At 47.7% G+C, this 16,406-nt stretch overlaps 4 non-coding genes across 4 annotated transcripts; 2 read left to right on the forward strand and 2 right to left on the reverse strand.

Moving 5' to 3' along the window:
• Positions 1-3,809: 3,809 nt before the first annotated feature.
• Positions 3,810-3,881, reverse strand: TRNAV-UAC (transfer RNA valine (anticodon UAC)). The gene has a single exon. It is a non-coding gene; the product is annotated as a tRNA-Val (tRNA).
• A 730-nt stretch (positions 3,882-4,611) lies between these two features.
• TRNAM-CAU (transfer RNA methionine (anticodon CAU)) lies at positions 4,612-4,684 on the forward strand. Its single transcript has one exon. It is a non-coding gene; the product is annotated as a tRNA-Met (tRNA).
• A 9,002-nt stretch (positions 4,685-13,686) lies between these two features.
• TRNAV-CAC (transfer RNA valine (anticodon CAC)) lies at positions 13,687-13,759 on the reverse strand. The gene has a single exon. It is a non-coding gene; the product is annotated as a tRNA-Val (tRNA).
• A 780-nt stretch (positions 13,760-14,539) lies between these two features.
• TRNAL-CAG (transfer RNA leucine (anticodon CAG)) lies at positions 14,540-14,622 on the forward strand. Its single transcript has one exon. It is a non-coding gene; the product is annotated as a tRNA-Leu (tRNA).
• Positions 14,623-16,406: the final 1,784 nt, after the last annotated feature.

The raw sequence follows: 16,406 nt of genomic DNA on the forward strand, positions 1-16,406 counted from the left end.
ACTTCCACCTGGAGAACAACAGCGACCGCAACACCATCAGCCTGCTCGACAACCTCGCCAACCTCGGACTCAAGCAACTGGTGACCACCCCCACCCACCTCGCCGGACACACACTCGACGCCGTCTTCTCATCCAGCAAAGACGTCACCTTCAGCCACGCAACAGGACTCCACTGGACGGACCACAGCTGCGTCCACTTCAGCTTCAAAAGAACGACGATCCACCACCACCAGCAACAGGTTGCCCGAAGAAGCTGGAACAAGATCACAGCCGACCAGCTCACCGCTTCCCTGAGCCAGCACCCCCCCGCCAGCTCAGCGAACCCCAGCCAGGCCGCCGTCAACCTCACGAAGTGGATCAACAACGGCGCGGACGAACTCGCCCCTCTGAGAACCCCGCCCAGCAGACCCTGCAGCAGAAAAACACCATGGTTCACCGACGAACTCAAGAGCTCCAAGAAGAACTGTCGAGCCCTCGAGAAAGTCTGGAGAAGGGAACCAACGACGGACAACATGACCACCCTCAAGCTCGCCACCCGGAAACACCACCAACTGATCCGCGCCACCAAGAAAAATACATACAAGGACCGGCTGGACAACAACGCACACAACTGCAAGGAACTCTTCAACATCGTGAAAGAGCTCTCCAACCCCAACGCCGGAAACAATGACATCACCCCGTCGCAAGACCTCTGCAACTCCCTCGCATCCTACTTCCACAACAAGATCGCGGACATACACAACAGCTTCAGCAACCAACCAACGCAAGCCACAACCGCAACAACGCCACCCACCACCACCCTCCGCACCTGGACTCCGATCAGCACCGAAGACACCATCCGCACAATGAACTCCATCCATTCCGGATCTCCGACTGACCCCTGCCCTCACCACGTCTTCAACAAGGCCGACGCTGTCATCGCACCCCACCTGCGGGACATCATCAACACCTCCTTCGACACCGCCACCTTCCCTGAGAGCTGGAAGTACGCCGAACTCAGCGCTCTTCTCAAGAAACCCACAGCAGACCCCACCGACCTCAAGAACTACCGTCCCATCTCGCTCCTCCCGTTCCCGGCCAAAGTCATCGAGAAGACCGTCAACAAACAGCTGGCCGCCTTGCTCGAGACGAATGGATCCCTCGACCCCTCACAGTCTGGCTTCCGAGCGAACCACAGCAGCGAGACCGCCCTCATCGCTGCCACCGATGACATACGAACTCTGATGGACAACGGAGAAACAGCGGCCCTCATCCTCCTGGACCTCTCCGCAGCTTTCGACACTGTCTGCCACCGCACCCTAGTACAGCGCCTCGGCAACATCCGAATCCAGGACAAGGCACTGGAATGGATCACCTCCTTCCTCGACGGAAGAACACAGAGAGTCCGCCTACCACCGTACAAGTCAGAGGCCACCAAAGTCATCTGCGGCGCCCCTCAAGGATCCTCACTGAGCCCCACCCTCTTCAACGTCTACATGAGCCCCCTCGCGGCCATCGCACGCCAACACAACCTCAACATAATCTCCTACGCCGACGACACCCAGCTGATCCTCTCCCTGACCAACGACCCCGCCACCGCCAGAGCCAACCTGCACGAAGGGATGAGAGAGGTAGCCGAATGGATGACGACCAGCCGCCTGAAACTGAACTCGGACAAGACGGAGGTCCTCATCCTGGGCTCCTCGCCCTCCGCCTGGGACGACTCCTGGTGGCCCCCCGCCCTGGGCACCGCACCCAAACCGACGGACCACGCACGCAACCTGGGCTTCATCCTGGACTCCTCCCTCTCCATGACCAGACAAGTAAACGCCGTCTCCTCGTCTTGCTTCAACATCCTGCGCATGCTACGCAAGATCTTCCGGTGGATCCCCACCGAGACGAGGAAGACGGTCACCCAGGCCCTCGTCACCAGCCGACTGGACTACGGCAACGCCCTCTACGCCGGAACCACCGCCAAGCTCCAGAAGAGACTCCAGCGGATCCAGAACGCCTCGGCCAGACTCATCCTCGACATCCCCCGACGCAGCCACATCTCCGGACACCTGAGAGATCTGCATTGGCTCCCGGTCAACAAGAAAATCACCTTCCGTCTCCTCACCCACGCACACAAAGCCCTACACGACCATTGCCCGAGCTACCTCAACAACCGGATCAACTTCTACACCCCCAAGCGCCTCCTCAGATCAACCAGCCACGCCCTCGCCGCCGTCCCCCGCATCCGAAGAGCGACAACAGGAGGAAGGTCCTTCTCCTACCTGGCCGCCAAGACCTGGAACTCACTCCCAACCGACCTGCGCCTGACCCAAGACCACCTCTCCTTCAGGAAGAAGCTCAAGACCTGGCTGTTCGAGCAGTAACGGCACCCCCCCCCAACCCAGCGCCTTGAGACCCTACGGGTGAGTAGTGCGCTCTATAAATGACATGATTGATTGATTGATTGATTGAGCTAACAGTCTTGGGGTCTCGGCTAACACATTCCAATCTAAGGCTAACCATTAACAGATGTGGACCCTAACGGTCAGCGGCAAAACACCGAGATGCTATTAATAGCCTGTTGCCGGGCATTTTCAAAAGCCATGGGCAGAAAGATAGGACAAAGGACATGGTCGACACAAGGTACCATGTGGCAGACAAAATGGCTGCCGTGAATCTGAAATGGATGCCGCCAAATGTCAAGATAACGGCAAAAACTAAGATGTCTTTTGCTAATGCTCAACTTAATCGCTGTTAAATTTACAACAGGGGCGGCTAAGAAAAAAATTTGGGGGGGCTGAACCTTTAAATAGGCAGAGAGGAGCTGCAGGGGCTCTTAGAAGGGGTGAAACAACTGTAAGGCCTAATTAACATTCAAATGGTCTTTTAAAGACCTGTGAAACGTTCGGGTGCGGCTCTGTGTGTGTCCGGGATCTGTCTCATCCCGGGCTGCCACACACGACGGGGGTGGGGGGGGTGGGGGGGGACTGAAGCCCGGTGAGTCCAATGGGTGTTGCGCGCCTGAGTATATGCAGTAAACCTTTGTACTCTCTACTATTTCTATGTGACTCTTAGAGTATATCCATTTGTATCTCTTCCTTGAGTGACTTTACTACTTGTACATTTGCAATGTTTCTTTCTGTTTGTATCTCTTCCTTGTGTGACTTTACATCTTGTAGATTTGCAATTGTTTCTGTTTGTATCTTTTATGTAACGCATGTAATCCTAAATCCTTATGTTTTGCAACTGGTTCTTATGTAAAGAAATAAATAAATTGATAAATAAATAAAATTAAATAAATAAATCAACCTACGTCTCCATATTGAAGTAATTCAAACACAACAAAGCTTTTTCATTACGTAAATATGAATAATATTCTCTTGCAATATGCCTTAAAACTGAAAAAACGTTTTTTTTACCTGTTCTAAGTTCACTGAGTCTGCTACGAAGTACATGTATGGGTCTATTAAAATCATGTTATATTTTTTTTTTATATGTTTCCATTGAAAGTAGGTGGCCATATGAGCAGGAGCAGTATATATTTTTTTCTTTTTCTCGTAAATCTTTTGGCTCGTGCTTGTGATAAAAATAACAACGGGACCGGTTTGCCTCGGCTAGACGGGCCTATTGGCTTTGCCAACGCTAGATTGAAAGCTGCGCTTATTGATTCAGCAAAGTGGAATAAACCATAACTTGATAAGTAATTAAAGAATGAGCTGGTGGAGAAGGACGATAGCGATAAAAAACACTCTCATGGAGCCCTGCAAACCCTAGCTGGCCTGGCGCCTAAAAACGATAGGCGAGGGTGGTTTATGGAATCATTCTTCAAATAAAAGTGGTTCCATGGGGATCGAACCCAGGACCTTCTGCGTGTAAAGCAGACGTGATAACCACTACACTATGGAACCGCTGAGAGATAGGTGTGTGAATTTTTTATACAAACACTGTCCGAGCCAGAGGTACATATTTCGTATTTTATGTACTAGCCAGAAATCCTGCAATGAAATGAAACGCGAGATTCGCTCTCGAGAGCTGAAGTGATCCTAGGCGGAGTCTGAAGAAACAAACACCGAATGGAAGAAAGGGTCAAATGAAGAGGGACAAACAGAGCTCAGGTTAGAAAGAAACCAGGCGTGGTTCCAAGCCATAGAGCGCTGTGTCTCATAGTCACGTGATGTGGGTCTTTAACTAGCGAATGGGAGAAGATAAACTCTGCCTCGATTCTGCCCCTGTGAGCCCCTCTCCCTACTGGGAACAGAGAGCAATGCACTCACACCTCAAGATCATCTCCAAGGTCACCTGAGGATCTCACGCCTCGTGGGGTGGGACTCGCTGCTCCCCCTGCTGCAGACAGAGGAAGCTGCAACGGCTTGAGGGTCTCGCGCCTCGTGGGAAGCGGCTTCTCCTCTCCCTTTGTTGATGATGTGCGGGCGAGAAAGAGCACGCTCACAACACCATCCTTGCATTATTTCTCATTGCAATTCACACAACATGTTTACAAATACTTTCATGATGAATTCATTACTACTGATAGAGACAGATTATAGCGGCGTCATCTGAAGGCACATCAAATATATCATGTATGTGGCAACATCGCTGGCACAGTTCATAAGAAAGCTGTGCGCCTCGTTCACCAGAGCCTTCTTAGCGCAGTAGGCAGCGCGTCAGTCTCATAATCTGAAGGTCGTGAGTTCGAGCCTCACAGAGGGCATTACTTTTCTTTTGTCCATAAATGTTATTACTTCATTTCTTTTATTTTACAATATCATTGCGTGCCCTATTTTACCTAACATGTTTCACAATAAAGTTATTATCAAAACTTCTATCCTACCTCACTTCCATACATTACATTCATTCAACTGCATTGGGTTTTTGGCAGGGCTTCAAAAGGACTGCAACATCCAATCAACTTTTCACGCTATACATAGGTAAATGTACTTCCAGCTGCATAAGGACCTCGAAAGTCAGAGGAGTGCCATAGCCCCTTAGACGCACTGTTCAACCTGGCAGCCTTAGGGTGGGTGGGCTCACCCCCAACATTTTGCCTTCCTCTTTCACCTTTCATGATCTCCTTTTTGTTGGCCTAAGCATGTGCTAAAAGCTTGTGCTATCTCCCCTAAACGTGGCAATCTATCCCCAATTGGCATATTTAATTTACTTATAAGTCCCTAGTAAAGTGCACTACATGTGCCTAGGGCCTGTACATTAAATGCTACTAGTGGGCTTACAGCACTCAATGTGCCACCCACTTAAGTAGCCCTTAACCATGGCTCACACCTGCCGTTTCAGAGCCTGTGCATGCAGTTTACAATGCCATTTTGACCTGGCAAGATAAACCTCTGCCAGACGCAAACCTTCCCTTTAAATACATAAATCACCCCTATGGCAGACCCCGGACAACCCAGAGGGCAGTGTGCACTGTATTTAAAGGACAGGACATATACTTTAACATTTTACAGGTCCTGGTAGTGAAAAACTTTCAAATTCAATTTTCACTACTGCAAGGCCTAACTCTCCTACAGGATAATATTTGGTTTACCTTATTACAATTTATAAGTCTGACTCCCACTTGGGAAGAGATAATAAACTCTTCAAGCCTGGTGCCACTGGAATCACAATTTAAAATCCAAGCTTATGGCAAAATCATATTTTAAAATGCAATTCTGAAAACCTCACTTTTAGAAAGTTGGCATTTTCTTACTCTATCCATTCGGTGCTTGCTGACTGTCTTTAATCACTTCTGGACGGGTAACAACTAAGCTTTGTGTATTTCCCCTAGCCAGCCACACAATGGGAGCTTAAGTGTGACTTTGTGAGCTATGTGGCACGATAGGGGGTATTGGACTGGAAAAATGCTTTTGCCAAATTCTATATGCACTGCACGATTTAAGTTTGCATTTGCTGCGCCATTTTGAGCAATGATCGATACTAACTTCTGTCTCATTTTGTGTCTGCTTCACCACAAACCAGCTGCCAAAGCGTCCCCTGTTTACATATTTCTCCAAGGTTGAGTTTTGCTGTGATAATGAATAGACCGTTTTTATTATCACATACCTTTCTGTCTAGATAGGTTTGCTCCCACCACTCAGAGCGGCAAGGGTAGGCATAGTAAACTTGACTGTAAGATAATGTGTGCCCGGCCACAGGATTACAAACCATCCTTCTGTATCTCCTTTGTTCACCAGCTTTTAACAGGAAAATTCCAGTCTGGACATGTCTTTAGGGGTATTGGAAATGCACTTTATGCCTTACCATGCTTCAGGACCTCACACCGTAGCCTCATTGCATCTCAGAACTGACGCATTGCCTCAGCTGCTCGACTCATATTTGTAGCAGACTCATGCAACACTCCGTAACCAGGATTAAGGTACTTTGTTCATCGGGACTAACTTGGTTCCCGTAGCCAACCCCCACTCCAAAGGGGTCAGACTGAACTTGATACTTTGTCCAGGTCCGGCATGACCATGTATCTCCAATAGCGCCTTTTGCTTCTAGGCACTATTTTACCTAAAAATTTTGCAATTCTATATCTCCAGTTCTATTAATTGAATTTTTGTTGTGTTGGTCTTATTTTATTTATTAAATTAACCTCTATTTTTCCAACCTGGTGGGGAATCTTTTTGTGTGGTGTTTTCACAGTTTTACTGTTCGTAGTTTTTCACAAAAACTTTACAAATTTCCTGTAAGTTAAGCCTGACTGGACTGCGTCAATCTACTAGAGGGTGAGCACAGTTTAATTTAGAGTTTGCTTGTTTCTTACCCTGACTGGGACTGTGGTTGTTGCTTGACTAAGGCTCATACCCCAGTCAACCACCAACCCAGTTTCTAACAGGCGCATAGAGATTGACTGAGTTTCATTATAAAACAGGAAAATCTGAGAACAATTGCCATATCCTAAAAACAAAATCGAAAATAGAGGTACTTTATCTCTTATAATGAGTGTGGGTATGGGGGGCTGCTAGCCCATAAAGCCTACCTACTCTGACTTCAGCACCTTTTTATATCACCTCTATTTGACAGTGATCCCGCCTTCAATGTTTGACACCAAGAAGGAGGGCTGAGGGTAACCCTCAATCATAATGCAAAGAGCAGATGGCTCTGTGATGTCACTACTCACGCTCATACATTGTTATGAGCATTTAGTCATGTTCTTTGCTTGTTACCACGTGTTCTGACACAAAAAAGTACACATAATAATACAATTAAGAATAGTAGTTTACAGACAATAACAGTGTCCCAATTACTATAAGTATACTGTGATAAGTTAATACATTTATCTATGCCATGCCAGTGAAAATATGTGTGCCACAATAAAATGTTATTTAAAATAATGTGTGCTACTCTTTACATAGATTAATTACTAAAGTGCACAGTTCACATTGTGTTTTATTATCATAGTGAACCAAAGTAACTTTAGGATCCAGTGTTCACTGTCTGACAGGTTTCACCTTATCAGTGTTGTAGCACTCATAAGGTGCTTCTTCTGGATGCACCTTGATGCGCTACGGTTCCCATCAGGCTACTGGAGAACACTTTGGAGAGCATGGCAGGAAGGATATTGATTTTCAACGGGATCAAGTTCCATATCTTAACTTTCCTTCCAAGAAGGAGTTTCTGCATTTGAGAGACATTTGGAAGGAAGGGATGAGGAGGTTCGTATAGTTCACCTCCAGTCTTGTGGGCAGGCCAACGAAGCATCACACCCTAGAGCAACAGTGGCTCTGTCATTGAGGTCACAGGACCCTTGAGGCCCGTCCACCTCACCCATTGGTGCCTCCATTGGCCTTGTTTCAGCAGTAGTAGTGAAACTCACCAAAGATTGGCAATGCAGGATTATATCACACACCAAACTAAGCTTGCAAACTTCACTGTCTCTCTGCTTCATGCACAAGCACTTTTAACATTTGCTGCCTGCTTTGGGGGCACTGGAATTATGCAGCAATTGAGGATAAAACTGAGTTGCAATGTTGACTAAATTATGCAGCAATAATAGGCTGCAGCGTAATGCAGTACATTTTCTGATACTTTATATTTTTCAAATTTTTACACATACTAACAGCCTCTGCTAAGATTTTGCCTTATTAGTACCAGTGAAATATACAAATGCAGCAGTGAGATAGGTGACCAGTCAACCTTTGAAAAGGACCCTCCACTCCGCCAAACACAAGTCATATTTTTTAGCAACTTTTGATCTGTTTGAGCTCAAAACAATTGTTTAGTTGCAATTGTCAGATCATGCAGCGGATGATGTACTATGTGGTAAATATAGCAGAGCTTTAATTGTGTGGAAAACATTTGCAAACTAGGATATTTTGCCATTTATGTTTGAACTGCTATTGTAGAAAACACATTTTCAATGCAATAGGTCTCGCATTTAGGCAAGTTTAATCTATTGGCATTGTAAATAATAATGTCTTTAATTTATGTTTTAAAAACTAAAACAAAAATAAAAGGCATTGTTATTTGCAATGGCAATAGCTCAAACTCGCGAAAATGCCAGACCTATTGCATTGCAAATGCTTGTTTGCTCAGCAGGGAGGTCGAGAGAACGTTCTGCACATCAGGCAGGGATCTGTCCTGGAGCCTGGAGGGGCGAAGAGGTTAAGAAAGCCACCTCGCTGCGAAGTGTCTTTGCCCCAGTGTAGGAGGACCCCGACTTGGAACCAGCCCAGCCCGCTGGCACCCGGAGGTGGCGAGGGACGCCAGCCTCGGGTTACGCAGCATCGCAGCCGGGCATAAAATTAGCAGCTGGAGCGATGAAGTGCCCAGCAAATATGTGGTGATCAGCAGAAGAGGGGAGGTAAAGGGCGGGTGAAGGGAGCCCGCTCGGACACACCTCCAGGAGGCATGGCCGGGAATGCCCTCCGAATGCCGGGGCATTAATGATGACAATACTGCTGTCATCAGTGTTTAGGGCTTTAATGAGGGCACTACTGCTGTCATCGGATCTAAAGACAATAATGGTGTCGGTAGAGCTACCTCCGGGCACGCGTTAATTGTGGTATTACTGCAATCCCTGGATATTTATTGCGGCAGCGGCTTCTAATCTGGGGCCATTGGTGGATATTGGGGCTACCCTAGGGCATTAATGGAATTAAAGGTATTCCATGGGACTGAATGTTATGTTATGTTAAATAATATTTATAAAGCGCACGTACGCCCTTGGGCTTCATGGCGCTGAGGTACGGGAACATAACAAAGAAAGAAAAAATAGACAGCCGGTTTAGGAATAAACATTATTTGAAGGCCTGTCTAAAAAGCCAAGTTTTAAAGTGATCTCTAAAAGTGAGAACGTCAGGGCTCTGTCTGAGGGGCAGAGGAAGCGTATTTCAGAGGCTGGCGGCTAAAAAGTCAAAGCAGCAGCCGCCTGAACGTTTTTTGTTAAAGGAAGGAACAATTAAGAGATCCTTCTTTGCAGAACGGAGATTAAGTGAGGGGGTGTACCTGAGTACCAAGCCTTCAATAAACTTAGGGCCAGTATGTTGAAGAGCTTTGAAGACCATGCAGCCCGTCTTAAACATGACCCTCTGCGCCACCGGGAGCCAGTGCAGTTGTTCCCGGCCAGGGGTGATAGATTGCCACTTTGGCTGCTTGAGGATCAGTCTGGCCGCTTGGTTTTGAACTAGTTGTAGTCTCTTAAGTTGGCCAAGAGGAAGTCCCAGGTAGATGCTATTAGAGAAGTCCAATCTGGACATAACCAAAGCAATGACCACCTGGATCAGGGCTGAGTGGGTGAGGAATTGGGAAATCTTTTTTATTTTCCGGAGCTGAAAGAAAGCCCCGGAAACAACAGCACCAATTTGACCCTTAAGAGAGAGGTCGGCGCTGATTATGACTCCCAAGCTTTTCACAAAGGAAGATTTGCACGGGGGCTGGCCCATGATGCTAGGCCAGAAATGAGGACCCCAACTTAGCTCACTTTTCCCAGGCAAGATCAGTTCGGTCTTGCCTGGGTTAAGTTTGAGGTGGTTGAGGTTCATCCATCTATGGATGTGATCCATAGCATGGACACTCCTCTTGTAAACGGGGAACAGGGCATTAATGTCTCTTGGGTGGCAGACTCTTAACAGGTAATGCCATGTGTGATGGTGCATTAACAGCAGGTAATGCCCCTTGTGTGATAGTGTATTTACAGTAAATACTTCCATTTATTTAAGAGTGCATTAACAGGAGAAATTGCATTACTTGTGGCAGTGTATTAACAGCGGATAATGCGTATAGCTATGCGTACAGTAGCAATGGAAACATATTCAGTTCTTTGCACACTCTCGGGTGACGCGATGGCCAGGTTCAGTTGAGGACATTCGCAAGGGGCAAGGTCAGAGGTCAGGTCCCTCCTTGAACCAGGCAGCCAAAGGGCGTCTGTCTGTTCTATTGGTAGCCCGGCTGGAGAGCTTTAATTGAATTTCCCCTCCTCAGCACTGTGGAGGGGTGAGAGGGGGAATGAATGAGGGGGTGGGCTTTCAGAGAGTGCTGGGGTGAGACTGCGACTGGCAGGTAGAGCTGTCAAACAGCTCTCCCTCACTCGCACAGCCAAGGTGGCGGGTGTGCTGCTGAAAGTTAAGGAGGAGGTAGGGCGAAGGAAGGGTGCGGAGGGGGTAAAGGAGGGGAAGATTGAGTGAGAATATGTGAGCTGGAGAACTTGAAGTGGAGAAAGGGGGAGGAAGAACCATAGAACGAGGAGAGGGGTGGAGGCAATGAGAGGAGCAAAGGGATAGTCATATGCATAGAAATTCGAGAGGGAGGGGGAAAGTGGGAAGAGTAGAGAGTATGCATGCATTGCTGAGATTGACAGACCAAGAGAGAACGTAAGAGGAAAGGAAAGGGATACAAACAAAGAAAAAGACCGCAAAATAGGGAGAGAGAAATAAAGGTGAAGACGGAATGAAGGCAAGAATGAACAAGAAATCTCGCTGCTCCGCGACTTCACATAATGTATGACAGCCAGAGACTTGGATATAATAAAGCGGGCTTGAGGGAAGTAGTGGAGGGGGGAGCGGGAGGGGTTCACTATACGATTAGACAAAAAACACAAACAAAAAAACGACAAGACCGGGAGTGGTGCGCATACGCTGTAAGGAATGCAGCTGATGCAGCTGCCATCAAAACCTGCCCCAAACCTCAGCCCCTGCGCGCCACTGCTGGCTCCCGAGAGCAAAACACTCTGGGAGTGAACATTTTCCTAAAAGCTGGGACATCTTCACGCTTTTGGCCAATTGCGTACTGAAGCCAGACGCAAAGGCCAATAGCTTGTAAGCACCACACTCACAGCCTTCTACTGAAGTTGAAGTGATTCCAAGAGGTCGATTTTCTATGCAGCGCATGCGCGCTGCCATAGGCTCGACTTAAAAAGGGATGAGAATCGCTAATGACAGAAACTGCATGACTCAGACAAATGGCTTACGATTCTACTTTTAAGCGTATGTGGGACATTCTGTGATTAGAAACATATCTCACTTTGTGAAAATATTTTAATGTCAATATCTCATACTAAACTTTAAATAAACATGTGTATCCATTGGTTGAATTAAATAATGTAATAAGCTGTAACTGTGCAGTGAAATGCCAAACAAATACTGAAAATTGGGATGCTGTGCTCTTTCTGGCGGTTTTCATCCTTTACAATGCAACTTTTACCACGCAGTGCTGTTACAACGCAGGTTTTACTACGCATACCATTACAACGCATTACACTGGGGGGCGCTCTAGGATAGGGAATAAGTTTAATTTACCATCCAACACCTTCCCTAGTGTCCACGGGGACTGGAGTTGGAATAGTAAATTAAACTATTCACTATCCAGCACCCCCAAGTGTAATGCGTTGTAATGGTATGCGTAGTAAAACCTGCGTTGTAACAGCATGCGTGGTAAAAGCATGCGTTGTAACGTCATACATTCCTTTCTGGCTGCTCTGTTGACTCCTCCCACTGACCGAATCCTCTGGTTATTTCCATCCTCTGCTTCTCCAACCACAGTTCCCCTATTTTTTTTCCCCACTTAGACCACTGCATGCCTTGCTTAACAATTACGGGCAGTGCAATAAAGCATCGCTCCAACATGAGGATAAAGCGCTAAATTACTGGGTGAATGAACCTGCTGTGATGTTTGTGTGTAACATGCAGTCCACTGTCTCAAATCCACCTTGGTTTCTCTATTGCCGTTCATCCTTCCGAGGTCGATAAACCGAGTGCCAATAAAGTGGGATGATAATAGCACTTGGATAAACTGACTGCCCTAAAGTGTGATTTTAACGGCCCATGAATAAACTGAGTGCCGCCATAGTGGGGTTATAATGGCACTTGCAAAAACTGATTACAGATAAATGGGATATTAATCACACTTAAATAAATGGAATGTCGCTAAAGTGGGATTACATTGGCATTTATAACCCCTATTTATATAGCGCATTCTTTTGTCAGGTAGTTTGAATTTTCTATAGGTAAGTTCTTGATTTCTATGAACATTTTACTTCAAAAAAGTATTGGTCATAGCAGTTGAAATTTTGTTAACTATGAAATTTGCTCTCAGACCACCCAGCTCTTCTGAGTTGAACTGTGTCCCTGGCTTACTTCTGAACCGTTATAGCTTTGCGAAAGAAAGCGCTGAGTTGCAAAACTTGGGATCCTGTGGTCACGGATGATGATTTCACTATTAGTCCAGGGCTTGTATAACAACCACATCACGCAGACTTGGATTCTGTGATACATTGATCAAAATTCCCTAAGATGGTTAATAACTCGCTAAGTAATGAGCATGCTGTAAACAGTTCTATAGAAAAAGGAACACAACTGAGTTCTTTGTTTTATTAAGGTGGGGAGGGCATATCCTTACCAAGTGCATTAATGTTTGGCCGTTTAAATGATGTATTATGTCATTTTAAAAGTATTATTTATAGGCGTTTGTGTGCCATGGAAGGCAGCCCTCAGCAGCACACCACATCATTAAACTACACTACATACCACTCCACAACACAAAATACCATTCTATATAATTATACTATAAAACACACAATCCCACTCAACATAATTCCAGTACACAAAATACCACATTATTACCATCCACATAATTCCACAGCACACCATGCCACATAATTCCAATACACAAATCCACTCCACACCACATAATCCTATGCCACACAATTACGCAACTAACTAATCCAATCCAACCCACATAATTCCACAACACACCACATACATACACTCCACAACACATAAGTAAAAAAAATTTGCCATTTTCAATGCCAACAAATGTGAGACATATTGCATTTCCAATGCTTGTTTACCTTGGTTGTCTGGGGTCCAGAGCACCCTTGCTACGTCACAGCGCTTTACACACTCAGATGTTCATTGCCAGCATCAGATGCTTGTTGGCACTAGATGAATTGATAACACATCATTCTATCATTTATTCTAGATCTCTGTCCGATTGGATGGACACGTATAGACCATATACATTTCAATTCGTTTAGCTCCTATATTGAATAAAATTCGGATCAGGGCATGATTTTTAGACAGTGCTGTCTTTTGAACAGCAAATTAATTGGTGTTTATGTCTCTCTGCTCTGCAGATATTAATAAGTGTTTAATATGGACAGTTAAATGAAGTTACCTGCCAGTTGCCGTTGACAGATACTTTCTTTTGTAAATATATTCTTTAACTAGTCTTTGAAGTCTAAGTCAAAAACTGTGTATATATTTTTTTTTTTATAAAAAGTGTTTCCGCCCGGTTTCGAACCGGGGACCTTTCGCGTGTGAGGCGAACGTGATAACCACTACACTACGGAAACCCACATGGTGCCTTTCGAAGAAATCTCAAGGGAGCGCAAAGTAGTCCCGCGACGCACTGTCCTCATATGAGATTGCATTTATAAGGCGGCTTCAGAAAGTATTTCTAAAATTGTTTTCACTCTGTTTATTACTGTTTGCGATGTTGTCCTGCTCCGAGCCTGCTGCAGCAACTCACTCCCAACATACAATTATATTCTGACTTTTTATGATTAAGCTAACTTTTCGCTATGATTAGTAAATTCACCACTCAGTTTAGGAGACACCTCGGCTCTGAGTCAGCCGGCGGCAGGTGCATGCTGGGGGTGTGGGGCTGACTGACCCTTCATGCTTCCAGCGCCCTGAGGCTGCTCAGCCGAGATCCGTCCCCGCCAGAGCTTGGACGAGGCCCCAGGACTGAAGAGTCTCGAGTTATAGAAGTTTTCAGAGCTCTTTGCACCTTGTTTGATTGGAAACGGAAACAACTTGAAACTTTCAAACTCGGTTCTTCCTCTTCTGATTTTCGGTAAATTCGGTTTGAAGAATATGAGACCCCGAAATCTGAGGCAGCCAATGTTTGCAGCAGCTGTGGGGATTGACTGCACCCACCGCACCCCACGGCTCTGTATCCCGGCTGAACCTCACTCTCCCAAGATCTGTGGGAGCTGCACCCTCTGAGCCCGGGCTGAGCTACAGCTGCAAGTAGAAACACAGTCTTTGTTGATGGATAATGTGTGACTTTTACCTTTTAGAAGCATTCCTTTTCTTAGCCCGGATAGAGTCACGGGTACCTGTGGTCGTGTGTCAGGATGGCCGAGTGGTCTAAGGCGCTGCGTTCAGGTCGCAGTCTCTTCTGGAGGCGTGGGTTCGAATCCCACTTCTGACAGTATTTTTGTGAACATTAAATGTGTGTCCACATTTCTGCAAACAAAAGCAATGTCCCATTTTATAGCAGATATATTTCTGTAAAGTACCGCTGAGATCTATCCTCCATTTCCTGGACCCCAGATCTCACGCCTGGGGCCCCCTCGGTTCCTGCAAGGGCTGTCACTGGAGAGTGGCTGTCACTGCAGTGCGTCTGTCACTGGAGTGGGGCTGTCACTGGAGTGGGGCTGTCACTGGAGAGGGTCTGTCGCTGGAGTGGGGCTGTCACTGGAGAGGGTCTGTCGCTGGAGTGGGGCTGTCACTGGAGTGGGTCTGTCACTGGAGTGGGTCTGCACTTGAGTCGGGCTGTCACTGGAGTGGGTCTGTCACTGGAGTGGGCTGTCACTGGAGTGGGGCTGTCACTGGAGAGGGTCTGTACTGGAGTGGGGCTGTCACTGGAGTGGGGCTGTCACTGGAGTGCGTCTGTCACTGGAGTGGGTCTGCACTTGAGTCGGGCTGTCACTGGAGTGGGTCTGTCACTGGAGTGGGCTGTCACTGGAGTGGGGCTGTCACTGGAGAGGGTCTGTACTGGAGTGGGGCTGTCACTGGAGTGGGTCTGTCACTGGAGTGGGTCTGCACTTGAGTCGGGCTGTCACTGGAGTGTGTCTGCACTGGAGTGGGTCTGCACTGGAGAGGGGCTGTCGCTGGAGTGGGTCTGTCACTGGCGTGGGGCTGTCACTGGAGTGGGTCTGTACTGGAGTGGGTCTGTACTGGAGTGGGGCTGTCACTGGAGTGGGGCTGTCACTGGAGTGGGTCTGCACTTGAGTCGGGCTGTCACTGGAGTGGGTCTGTCACTGGAGTGGGTCTGTCACTGGAGTGCGTCTGTCACTGGAGTGGGGCTGTCACTGGAGTGGGGCTGTCACTGGAGTGTGTCTGTCACTGGAGTGTGTCTGTCACTGGAGTGGGTCTGTCACTGGAGTGGGGCTGTCACTGGAGTGGGCTGTCACTGGAGTGGGTCTGTACTGGAGTGGGGCTGTTACTGGAGTGCGTCTGTCACTGGAGTGGTCTGTCACTGGAGTGGGTCTGCAATGGAGTGGGTCTGTCACTGGAGTGGGTCTGTCACTGGAGTGAGTCTGTCACTGGAGTGGGGCTGTCACTGGAGTGGGTCTGCAATGGAGTGGGTCTGTCACTGGAGTGGGTCTGTCACTGGAGTGGGTCTGCACTGGAGTCGGGCTGTCACTGGAGTGGGTCTGTCACTGGAGTGGGTCTGTCACTGGAGTGCGTCTGTCACTGGAGTGGGTCTGTCACTGGAGTGGGGCTGTCACTGGAGTGGGGCTGTCACTGGAGTGCGTCTGTCACTGGAGTTGGTCTGTCACTGGAGTGTGTCTGTCACTGGAGTGGGTCTGTCACTGGAGTGGGGCTGTCACTGGAGTGGGCTGTCACTGGAGTGGGTCTGTACTGGAGTGGGGCTGTTACTGGAGTGCGTCTGTCACTGGAGTGGGTCTGTCACTGGAGTGGGCTGTCACTGGAGTGGGCTGTCACTGGAGTGGGGCTGTCACTGGAGTGGGTCTGTCACTGGAGTGGGTCTGTCACTGGAGTGGGCTGTCACTGGAGTGGGTCTGTACTGGAGTGGGTCTGTACTGGAGTGGGGCTGTTACTGGAGTGCGTCTGTCACTGGAGTGGGTCTGTCACTGGAGTGGGCTGTCACTGGAGTGGGGCTGTCACTGGAGTGGGTCTGTCACTGGAGTGGGTCTGTCACTGGAGTGTGGCTGTCACTGCAGTGGGTCTGTCGCTGGAGTGGGGCTG

The sequence above is a fragment of the Lissotriton helveticus genome, chromosome 1_2 (genome assembly GCF_964261635.1).
Source record: "Lissotriton helveticus chromosome 1_2, aLisHel1.1, whole genome shotgun sequence".
In the NCBI taxonomy this organism is placed as follows: domain Eukaryota; kingdom Metazoa; phylum Chordata; class Amphibia; order Caudata; family Salamandridae; genus Lissotriton; species Lissotriton helveticus.